The 12657-nt window shown below is 50.1% G+C and overlaps 1 protein-coding gene across 5 annotated transcripts in view; it reads left to right on the top strand.

Moving 5' to 3' along the window:
- Nucleotides 1–9392: 9392 nt before the first annotated feature.
- RAP1GAP (RAP1 GTPase activating protein) overlaps nucleotides 9393–12657 on the top strand; it is a 254893-nt gene continuing 251628 nt past the window's right edge. For 4 of the 5 annotated variants that reach the window (XM_076072917.1, XM_076072915.1, XM_076072916.1 and 1 more), the window contains exon 1: nucleotides 9393–9487. The gene's annotated coding sequence lies outside the window, so the exon portion shown is untranslated. The remainder of the gene's footprint in view (nucleotides 9488–12657) is intronic. The other variant, XM_076072918.1, reaches the window with a different exon arrangement.

Raw genomic sequence — 12657 nt, 5'->3', positions numbered from 1 at the left:
CAATGCGGCGGTGGTTCGCGGCCCCCGCCCCCCACGAAGCCCCCGGCCACTCGAGGTTCGGTTCCCGCTCACGGCGACCACCGCCAGCGAGGACCCCGGTGCCGAGTGTAGCAAAAACATCGCCACTGGGGGGGAGACAAAGGCGGTCGGGCGTGGCGCTGGCCATCCAACCCCCGTTTCGGGCTCTTCATAGGCGCTCGCTAACAGCACTTGCCCCAGCAGTCTGTTAAGGCTACTCGATGGGTCTTTGATTTGTGTGTGTGTGTGGGGGGAGCGGTGGCGCAGTGATTAGCGCACTGCATTACCAACACGGCAACCTGAGTTTTGGAATCACTACAGGAGGCGTTACGACGTCCGAACACCAAATAGGCACCGATATTGCCAGACGAGATGTTGACTACCTCGCCTGGTGTACAGGAGGTTCGTGGGTTCGATCTCGACCCTGACGCCTGCTGCTGCTGCTGTATATTTGGAGTTTGCGGTGTCTGTCTCTCTCTCTCTCCCTGTGGTCGCGTGGATTTTTCTCCGGGTCCTCCGGATGATTCCCCCCACATTTAAAATCAACATCGCGCGTTCAGAGGCTTTGGCTGCTGCTATCAATTTCCACGTGATGATGATGATGATAAGCATGCACTACCGTTGAGCTATCATTTGTGTTGGCAGGATCACTTCTGAAACGAGGGCTACATAAGCTCAGTGATGCCTTACCTGGTAACATAATTTTCTTTTTTTTTAAAGTTCACACAAACTCGTGGTGACGAAACAATGCGAACAAATATGCTTTGATGCTTGAGACTGGTTGGTGTTTTGTATACATCCTTACGCGCGTATTTTCGCCAGGGAGAGGGTCTATAACGGTGCTCTTTGGTTATTTCGGCAAAGTCACGTAGGTAGAAGAAGAAATAATAATAATAGATCGCGACGTTTCGATCTCAACGCAAGGAGGCTGAATAAATACATTGGTTGGGTGATGACGATTGCATGAGTTGCGCCCGAAACGTCGTGATTTATTATTATTATTTTATTTTCTACCCACGTGACTTTACCGAAAGAACCAAAAGAGTATGGGATTCCTGCAGTCACGAAAGCTTGAAAATCAAGATTGGTGTATAACGTCGTTAGTTTTTCATATTGTTGCCATCCTTCCCTTCGTTATGTAGGGCCGTCCATAAATGACGTCACGCGATTTTTGACCCCCCCCCCCTCCCCCTCGTCACACGGCGTCACAAAAAGTCAGACCTCCCCCTCAAATATGACGTCACAAAGCTCTGCCCCCCCCCCCAAACCATATTTCCATTTTGAAAATAAAACATGCTTCAAATCGCTTTAAACTATTGTCATTGTAAGTGCGTATTTAATGTGGCGCTGCACCGTGATGTTGTAGGAGTGTTGTTATAACACAATTAGTGTTGTTATAACAATTCTATATTTATTTAAAGTTGCGCATTTTTATGTGACCTCCCCCCCAGGTGCGTGACGTCATTTATGGACGGCCCCGATATGGTTGTAAGCTGAGACATGAAAGAGGGATCGCGGTGTCCACCTCGCGGTATAAATGGGCACAGCCGCGGTACCTAAGAGATGTTAACAACCTCGCCTGGTGTACAGGAGGTCGTGGGTTCGATCTTGACCCTGACGCCTGCTGCTGTATATTCGGAGTTTGCGTGTCTCTCTCATCATCACGGTGCTTAAGAGATGTTAACAACCTCGCCTGGTATGCAGGAGGTCATGGGTTCGATCTTGACCCTGACGCCTGCGCTGTATATTTGGAGTTTGCGTGTCTCTCTCTCTCATCATCATCACGGTGCTTAAGAGATGTTAACAACCTCGCCTGGTATGCAGGAGGTCGTGGGATCGATCTTGACCCTGACGCCTGCTGCTGTATATTTGGAGTTTGCGTGTCTCTCTCATCATCATCACGGTGCTTAAGAGATGTTTACAACCTCGCCTGGTATGCAGGAGGTCGTGGGTTCGATCTTGACACTGATGCCTGTTGCTGCTGTATATTTGGACTTTGCGATGTCTCTCTCTCTCAACATCATCATCACGGTGGCTATGAGATGTTAACCACCTCGCCTGGTGTACAGGAGGTCGTGGGTTCGATCTTGACACTGATGCCTGCTGCTGTATATTTGGAGTTTGCGTGTCTCTCTCTCTCATCATCATCACGGTGCTTAAGAGATGTTAACAACCTCGCCTGGTATGCAGGAGGTCGTGGGTTCGATCCCGACCCTGACGCCTGCTGCTGCTGTATATTTGGAGTTTGCGTGTCTCTCTGTCTCAACATCATCACGGTGGCTATGAGATGTTAACCACGTCGCCTGGTATGCAGGAGGTCGTGGGATCGATCTTGACCCTGACGCCTGCTGCTGTATATTTGGAGTTTGCGTGTCTCTCTCTCTCATCATCATCACGGTGCTAAAGAGATGTTAACAACCTCGCCTGGTATGCAGGAGGTCGTGGGTTCGATCCCGACCCTGACGCCTGCTGCTGCTGTATATTTGGACTTTGCGGTGTCTCTCTCTCTCAACATCATCATCACGGTAGCTATGAGATGTTAACCAGCTCGCCTGGTGTACAGGAGGTCGTGGGTTCGATCTTGACACTGATGCCTGCTGCTGCTGTAGATTTAGAGTTTGCGGTGTCTCTCTCTCTCAACATCATCATCACGGTAGCTATGAGATGTTAACCAGCTCGCCTGGTGTACAGGAGGGCGTGGGTTCGATCTTGACACTGATGCCTGCTGCTGCTGTATATTTGGAGTTTGCGGTGTCTCTCTCTCTCAACATCATCATCACCGTGGCTATGAGATGTTAACCACCTCGCCAGGTGTACAGGAGGTCGTGGGTTCGATCTTGACACTGATGCCTGCTGCTGCTGTATATTTGGACTTTGCGGTGTCTCTCTCTCTCAACATCATCATCACGGTGGCTATGAGATGTTAACCACCTCGCCTAGTGTACGGGAGGTCGTGGGTTCGATCTTGACACTGATGCCTGCTGCTGCTGTATATTTGGAGTTTGCGGTGTCTCTCACACTCTCTCTCTCTCCCCGTGATCGCGTGGATGTTTCTCCGGGTCCTCCGGTTGGTCCCTCCACATTGAGACTCACCACCGTCACGCGTTCTCACCGGCGCTTCTTCACCCTCACTGCAGCCTTGCAACCCCCTTTGGTGTCTCAATTGTTCCTGTGCTTAACTTTGTGTGTTTCAAAGATTGACATTTGCCATGTCTCGCACCCCCGGAAAGGGGCATCTCGCACTCCCAGGTTAAGAAGAACCACTGCTCTAGAGTATTTGACAACTGCTCTAAATGTCCACGTGATAAGCGAACGTCGCTGAGCTGTCATTTGTGGTGGCCACGTCGCTTCTGAAAATAGAGCTACATAGCTCAGTGGGGAATTACCTGGTCAAATAAAAAAAATTGTTCAGTTTTTTTTTTTAAATATTCACCAGGGCAGACCCCAAAACGAACGGGGAGGAGGATCATTAGCGTCTGTAAACATCTGGGCAGTTCCACCAGCATTAATTCTAGTAGAGTCTGACTGTCTCCCTGGTCTACAGAGTGAGTGAGTCTGTATGTTCTCCCCCTGTTCTACAGAGTGAGTGAGTCTGTGTGATCTCTCCCTGTTCTACAGAGTGAGTAAGTCTGTGTGATCTCTCCCTGTTCTACAGAGTTAAGTGAGTCTGTATGACCTCCCCCTGTTCTACAGAGTGAGTGAGTCTGTACGATCTCCCCCTGTTCTACAGAGTAAGTGAGTCTGTATGATCTCCCCCTGTTCTACAGAGTGAGTCTGTATAATCTCCCCCTGTTCTACAGACTGAGTCTGTATGTTCTCACCCTGTTCTACAGAGTGAGTGAGTCTGGATAATCTTCCCCTGTTCTAAAGAGTGAGTGAAGTCTGTATGATCTCCCCCTGTTCTACAGAGTGAGTGAGTGGAGTCTGTATAATCTCCCCCTGTTCTACAGAGTGAGTGAGTCTGTATAATCCCCCCCTGTTCTACAGAGTAAGTGAGTCTGTATAATCTCCCCCTGTTCTACAGAGTGAGTGGAGTCTGTATAATCTCCCCCTGTTCTACAGAGTAAGTGAGTCTGTATGTTCTCCCGCTGTTCTACAGAGTGAGTGAGTGGAGTCTGTGTGATCTGCCCCTGTTCTACAGAGTGAGTGCGTCTGTGTGATCTCCCCCTGTTCTACAGAGTGAGTGAGCCTGTGTGATCTCTCCCTGTTCTACAGAGTAAGTGAGTCTGTATAATATCCCCCTGTTCTACAGAGTAAGTGAGTCTTTATATCCTCCCCCTGTTCTATAGAGTGAGTGAGTCTATGATCTCGCCCTGTTCTACAGAATGAGTGAGTGAGTGAGTCGATGATCTCGCCCTGTTCTACAGAATGAGTGAGTCTATGATCTCTCCCTGTTCTACAGAGTGAGTGAGTGAGTCTATGATCTCGCCCTGTTCTACAGAATGAGTGAATGAGTAAGTCGATGATCTCGCCCTGTTCTACAGAATGAATGAGTGGAGTCTGTATGATCTCCCTCTGTTCTACAGAGAGAGTGAGTGAGTCTATGAACTCGCCCTGTTCTACAGAGTGAGTGAGTGAGTCTATGATCTCGCCCTGTTCTACAGAGTGAGTGAGTGAGTCTATGATCTCGCCCTGTTCTACAGAATGAGTGAGTGGAGTCTGTATGATCTCGCCCTGTTCTACAGAGTGAGTGAGTCTATGATCTCCCTCTGTTCTACAGAGAGTGTGAGTGAGTCTATGATCTCGCCCTGTTCTACAGAGCGAGTGAGTGAGTGAGTCAATGATCTCGCCCTGTTCTACAGAATGAGTGAGTGGAGTCTGTATGATCTCGCCCTGTTCTACAGAGTGAGTGAGTCTATGATCTCCCTCTGTTCTACAGAGAGGTGAGTGAGTCTATGAGCTCGCCCTGTTCTACAGAGTGAGTGAGTGAGTCGATGAACTCGCCCTGTTCTACAGAATGAGTGAGTGGAGTCTGTATGATCTCTCCCTGTTCACAGAGAGAGTGAGTGAGTCTATGATCTCGCCCTGTTCTACAGAGTGAGTGAGTGAGTCTATGATCTCGCCCTGTTCTACAGAATGAGTGAGTGAGTCTATGAACTCGCCCTGTTCTACAGAGTGAGTGAGTAAGTCGATGATCTCGCCCTGTTCTACAGAGTGAGTTAGTGGAGTCTGTATGATCTCCCTCTGTTCTACAGAGAGGGTGAGTGAGTCTATGATCTCTCCCTGTTCACAGAGAGAGTGAGTGAGTCTATGACCTCGCCCTGTTCTACAGAATGAGTGAGTGAGTCGATCAGCTCGCCCTGTTCTACAGAATGAGTGGAGTCTGTATGTTCTCCCTCTGTTCACAGAGAGAGTGAGTGAGTCTATGATCTCTCCCTGTTCACAGAGTGAGTGAGTGAGTCTACGATCTCTCCCTGTTCTACAGAGTGAGTGAGTCGATGATCTCGCCCTGTTCTACAGAATGAGTGAGTGGAGTCTGTATGACCTCTCCCTGTTCACAGAGAGAGTGAGTGAGTGTATGATCTCTCCCTGTTCTACATAATGAGTGAGTGGAGTCTGTATGTTCTCCCGCTGAAAACACGGCAGGACCCTCCCGACAAGGAGTCTTGAGGCTCGCCATAGCATTTTCTGCGGGGTAAAGAAACAGAATTACGAAGACTGTGACGAGGTTCTCTGAACATTTTATATTCTACACAGAAGGGGCAGTGCCGGATTATCCTCGTAGCACAAGTAGCTACTACACATGTAGTAGCTACTACACATGTAGTAGCTACTACACGTGTAGTAGCTACCATATGTAGTAGCTACGGGCCCCGCACTTTCAAGGGCCCCGCGCTAAATGCTTTCAAGCTATCAATTCCGGTTCAGTGATTCTGCACTTGCTCTATTACTATAGTACTATACCGCCTTCAACTTTTATGAACGCCTGGGTGTTTAAAGTGAGCGATTTGTCGTATCATCTGGGCTGTATAACAAATGAAAAAATACAATTACTTCACTGTGCAAGTTAAAAAAAAATGTGTTTAAATATTTACGTCTTTTTTGTTATTTAGGGCCCCTTTATAACAACATTTGCTACAGGCCACGCACGAGCTTCATCCGGCACTGAGAGGCGTGGGTGGTGGGGGGGTCCTGGGGAGTCGCCTCTTGCGAGTGATGTTCAGCAATGAGATGCGTCGCCAGATGGCGTTGTGTCCTCACTCAACACGTGTGGACCTCCTGCCCACTTTCAACGAGGACGATGAAAACGTAACGGGCAGCTGCTGCTGCTGATGCTGATTCAAATAAAATGTTTTAACACCTTCTGAGAATTTGCAACAATCACAAGAAGCGTGCTGCCTGCCTCCTCCAGGCTCTGGAGATCACCTGGAGAAGATCCCAGGCCACGCGTTGACAACGATGGCGAACGAGTGGGAGGCTCTTGGACTTGTTGAAGCTATTAACATGACATTTGTTGTCACGTTAGGGTGCGTGATTGTCCGTTCTTTCTCCATTAAAAAAAACGATGGTCCCCTATGAGTGTTAACTTCTATTTTTTGAAGCGCCTTGTATATTCAGTAAGAACGATCAAACGTGTGCACGTCGAACTGATGATGCGGCAGGCAGTGATGGGAAGGAAAGTGGCACTGTTTGGACAACACATGTAGGCTGGACAATAACAACAACAACTGCAGCAGCAGCAGCAACGGAGAATGTTAAAGTAACGTTCGGAAAAATGGAACGAACCGCAAAGAGAGAGAGAGAAAGAGAGAACACCTCCTCACGGAGACAATGGCTTGACATGATCAGAGATTGGTGGGCACGCACGTGGCGGAGGAGACGTGGACAACCTACGGGGCTATCCGCATCATGTACCGTAATGACGATGGTGGTGGTGGTGGTGATGATTAAAAGTGTTTTTAATTTGAACAGGTAAGGGCCCAATCTTGATTTGAAGCTTTCGTGACTGCACGAATCCATACCCTTTGGTCCATTCGGTAAAGTCACTGTAGGTATAAAATAGACCACGCTTTCCCACCTGATGAAGGACGCTTGTTTTGCGCACGAAACGTCGTGATTTTATCGTATTTTAAATATTCCTACGTGACTTTACCGGAGAGGACCAAAGACTATGTAGGACAGGGCCCCACTTAGCTGCGTAGCTCTTTTTTACTTCTTCAAAAGCGACCAGGCCACCACAAATGATAGCCCCACGAAGTGGGATTGTCACGCGGACACTGCGTGGTAATCCAAATACTCTGACACGTGCGATCTTGTTGAGCCGAAATGCGGACGGGGGAAACCCGGGGGACCCCGGGGGAAAAATCCACGCGGAGAAAGAGAGAGAGAGAGACACCGCAGACTCCGAATATACAGCAGCAGCAGCTGGCGTCAGGGTCGGGATCGAACCCACGAACCTCCTGCACACCAGGCGAGGTAGTTAACATCTCATAGCCACCGTGATAATAACGATGATGAGACAGAGAGACACCGCAGACTCCGAATATACAGCAGCAGCAGCAGGCGTCAGGGTCGGGATCGAACCCACGAACCTCCTGCACACCAGGCGAGGTAGTTAACATCTCATAGCCACCGTGATGATAACGATGATGAGAGAGAGAGACACCGCAGACTCCGAATATACAGCAGCAAGGCCGAAACGGCACACGAGGGGGTGGGTGGCCAACACCACGCCCGGCCGCCTTTGTCTCCCCAGTGGCGATGTTCACACACCGCACCAGGTACTCATTTGAGGCTGAGTCGACCTAGGGGGAGGCCCAGGACCGGTTCAGAAAATCTTCACCGGGTTCGTAGCGCAGGGTAGCGCTAACCGCTGCACCACCGCTCCCTGCACCGCACAGCCACACACAGCCTCACACACACAGACACACACACACAGCCACACAGCCACACACACACAGCCACACACACACAGCCACACACACACAGCCACACAGCCACACACACACAGCCACACAGCCACACACACACAGCCACACAGCCACACACACAGCCACACACACACAGCCACACAGCCACACACACACAACCACACAGCCACACACACACAGCCACACACACACAGCCACACAGCCACACACAACACCGCCATTCGCCACTAAGTGGCGGTGGCGTCACCACGACGCTTGTGCCAGGCCATGTGCACCTTGAGGCCACGTGAAGTGTCGAACGCCCGCTGGCAGGAGGTCCCGGGGCAGACCCAGGTGCCACGGGTCGACTGATTGAGATGACTGGCTGATGCACCACCTGTGCCCCCTACTCTGCCAACCTGCTGTGCTTTAGTCCCCCGGCGCTCCGCTCGTTGTTGTGAGCGTCGCTCCTCCGCCCTCCGTTGTTGTTGGAGGGCGACTGCCTCCAACTGCCCAGTAGCAGCGTCCTTCACGAGCCTCCTCCACAGAGACCGATCTTGACACCGCTGGTAACAGTCATCGGCAAGTCAACTCAGCTCCACGTCCTCCTGTACCACATCACTGCAGTGGCCAGGAGCCACACACACACACACAGCCACACACAGACACACAGCCACACACACAGCCCCACACACAGCAACACACACAGCAACACACACAGCCACACACACACACAGCCACACACAGCCACACAGACACACACACAGTCACACACACACACAGCCACACACACACAGCCACACACAGACACACACAGTCACACACAATGTGCCCTAAATAACACCATTCTCCAACACGCAAACCCTCTCTCTCCCCCACGTGCCAGCCCGAGGCTATTTTCGCTTCGGGGAGGGAAAATTATTTTCAAAATCCAGGCCAAGAGGGCAAAAAGTAAATAGGTGGTGGTGGGGGTATATTTATTTATTTACTTACAGAGGAGCTGGAAATAATCCGAACGCCTGACCTCTTGAAAACAAATTGAAGACGAAAAGAAAAGATGTCGAAGCCAAATCGACTCTCTCGCCCGTCATGCACGAGCGTGGGGAGCAACCAAACTCTTTTATTGACACCGCCGGGAGAAAATCCGATGAGCTATGAAGCTCTTTTTTTTCACGGATGTCCAGTCAAGGGGGCCACGGGGTAAGAACGTGACCACAGCAATCAACACAACAAGACGGCGGGAGTGCAAAGGATACAAGGTAAAGAAATCACCCAAACACTTACACAATGCAACCCTAAACCTCCTCCATCCTATATTAGACAAAACCTACTGAGGTGTTCACTTATCTTACAGAAGCGGCCTGGCCATCACGTACGACAGCGCAACGTACGGCGGCCTATCATCACGTGGGCATCTAGAGCAGGCGTTTTACGCGCGGGAGGAAAGCGGAGGGACCCCCCCCCACCCCCCTCCCACGCGCGCGCGCGCGAGGGGGAAACGCTCGATCCCGTGCAGATGGGAAAGGTGGAGCGCCCGCGTGTTTGCTCTACGGACTTCTCCTGCCGAGCCGGGGCACGGCGCTTCCAGGCACTCACTTGGCAGGCTGAGTCGACCTCAGGTAGGCCCCAGGAACCGCCTCAGATAATCGTCGCCTGGTGTTGGTGGCCGTGAGCCGAGTTTGTAGCGCTACACCACCGCTACCAACCGCTGCGAAGACAGAGAGACACGTACACACGCAGACACAAAGGCACATCACAGACAAATATTCCTTTGTGTAGTGTAGCACAAGTGGGAGACGAGGTAGTTTCAGGAGCTCTCACACAGCTTCCAACTTCAACAGGTTCGCCCTCATGCAGTCCCTTGTCGTCTAGCCCAGCCTAGACGCAACCCTGAACGGGTTGCACCGACGCCATAGACTGCCAGTACACTCACCAAACTTAATAACCAGGCTACAGTCTACATTATAGACTGCTAGTACACTCACTCCGATTAAGAACCAAGCTACAGTCTACATTATAGACTGTCAGTACACTCACACAGCTTTATAACCAGGCTACAGTCTACATTATAGACTGCCAGTACACCCACCGAGGTAAAGAACCAGGCTACAGTCTACATTATAGACTGCCAGTACACTCACCAAACTTAATAACCAGGCTACAGCCTACATTATAGACTGCCAGTACACTCACTAAGGTTAAGAACCAGGCTACAGTCTACATTATAGACTGCCAGTACACTCACCAAGGTTAAGAACCAGGCTACAGTCTACATTATAGACTGCCAGTACACTCACCGAGGTAAAGAACCAGGCTACAGTCTACATTATAGACTGCCAGTACACTCACCAAGGTTAAGAACCAGGCTACAGTCTACATTATAGACTGCCAGTACACTCACCGAGGTAAAGAACCAGGCTACAGTCTACATTATAGACTGCCAGTACACTCACCGAGGTAAAGAACCAGGCTACAGTCTACATTATAGACTGCCAGTACACTCACTAAGGTTAAGAACCAGGCTACAGTCTACATTATAGACTGCCAGTACACTCACCGAGGTAAAGAACCAGGCTACAGTCTACATTATAGACTGCCAGTACACTCACCGAGGTAAAGAACCAGGCTACAGTCTACATTATAGACTGCCAGTACACTCACCAAGGTTAAGAACCAGGCTACAGTCTACATTATAGACTGCCAGTACACTCACCGAGGTAAAGAACCAGGCTACAGTCTACATTATAGACTGCCAGTACACTCACTCCGATTAAGAACCAGGCAACAGTACTATTTTTGTTAACTTTTTTATTATTTTATCGACGTGACTTTACCGAAAGAACCACAAATCCCCCGTGTAGCCTTAACAGACTGTTGGGGCAAGTGCTGTTAGCGAGCAGCACCTATGAAGGCCGGCACGGCACACCAGGGGGTGGGTGATCAGCACCACGCCCGGCCGCCTTTGTCTCCCCAGGGGCGATGTTTACTACACACCGCACCAGGGACTCATTTGATGCTGAGTTGACCTAGGGGAGGCCCAGGACCGGTTCAGACAATCGTCACCGATGTTGGTGGCTGTGAGCGGGAATCGAACCCGGATCGCCAGGTTCGTAGCGCAGCGTAGCGCTACTAACCGCTACGAGACACACACAGACACAAATACACACACAGACACACACAGACACACAAATACACACACACAGACACAAATACACACAGACACAAATACACACAGACACAAATACACACACAGACACAAATACACACAAATACACACAGACACACAAATATACACACACAGACACAAATACACACAGACACAAATACACACAGACACAAATACACACACAGACACAAATACACACACAGACACACAAATACACACGGGACACAAATACACACACAGACACAAATATACACACAGACACAAATACACACATACACACAAATACACACACAGACACACAGACACAAATACACACAGACACACACAGACACAAATACACACACAGACACAAATACACACACAGACACAAAGCCATACAAAGACAAATATCCCCCATATAACCTTTAACAGACCGTCGGGGCAAGTGCTGTAAGCGAGCAGCTACGCACCAGGTAGTCATTTGAGGCTGAGTCGACCTAGGGGAGGCACGGGAGCGATTCAGATATTTTGCGCCACTGCTATCGAACGCGAGCCGGCAATCGAACTCAGGTCACCGGGTTCGCGAGTAGCGCAGCGCGCTAACCGCTGCGCCACCGCTCCCCCCCCCCCACACACGACAATATCTGTTGATATTGATTTGTTTCATTTGATGACAAAGCTGATGGGAAACGTTACGAGTTTAATTTTAGAATCATCCGAAGCATATTTTCGTCTCCAGCGGCGCCACCACGGTGGCTAGGAGATGTTAACTACCTCGCCTGGTGTACAGGAGGTCGTGGGTTCGATCCTGACCCTGACGCCTGCTGCTGCTGCTGCTGTATATTTGGAGTTTGCTCGTTTCTCTCTCTCTCTCCGTGGAGATGTTAACTACCTCGCCTGGTATGCAGGCAGTCGTGGGTTCGATCCCGACCTTGACGCGCTGCTGCTGTATATTTGGAGTTCGCGTGTCTCTCTCTCTCTCTCCGTGGTCGCGTGGATTTGTCTCCGGGTCCTCTGGGGGTTTTTTCCCCCTCCACATTTAGAATGAACGTCACGCGTTTAGAGTACTTGCCTGCTGCTATAAGTGCCCACGCGGTGATGGTGATGAGCTATCATTTGTGATGGCCAGGTCGCTTCTGAAAAAGAGCTAAGTAGCTCAGTGGGACCTTACCTGGTAAAATAAATAAATAAAAAAATATGTACTAGTTTACATTGCATTTGTATAGCTTGTGAAATGATGATGATGATAAAATCTTCGGACAAATAACGCCGAAGCGGCCAGCAACGATCAGCACCACTCACGCCCCCCCCCCCCCTCCCACCGCGAATTCAGCGGCAAGGTCGCCAGGATAGACAGCGGATCGGGGCGACCGCCCAGGGCCCCACGATTTGTCGTGGGGGGGGGGGGGTGGTGCTGGCACAGTGAGATTCGCCCCAGTCCAACGCAACTTCGGACGACCTTGGCTGTACAGAATAAACGTGAGCGCCTTTCTGTAAAATATAATAATGGGGGTAAGAATAGACGCGCATGGCAATATTGTTAAAATTAACGTATCATTCTGTACCATGTGAAACTAAAATAATGAGGAATGATGCATTATGCACGTGTCACGTAGGGAGACGCATGATCTGATTGTCTTTTTG

The sequence above is a fragment of the Petromyzon marinus genome, chromosome 39 (genome assembly GCF_048934315.1).
Source record: "Petromyzon marinus isolate PM22_M1 ecotype Great Lakes invasive population chromosome 39, UKy_Petmar_22M1.pri1.0, whole genome shotgun sequence".
Classification (NCBI taxonomy): domain Eukaryota; kingdom Metazoa; phylum Chordata; class Hyperoartia; order Petromyzontiformes; family Petromyzontidae; genus Petromyzon; species Petromyzon marinus.
Note: the sequence above shows the minus strand (reverse complement) of the source record. Positions and strands in the feature narration are given on the sequence as shown.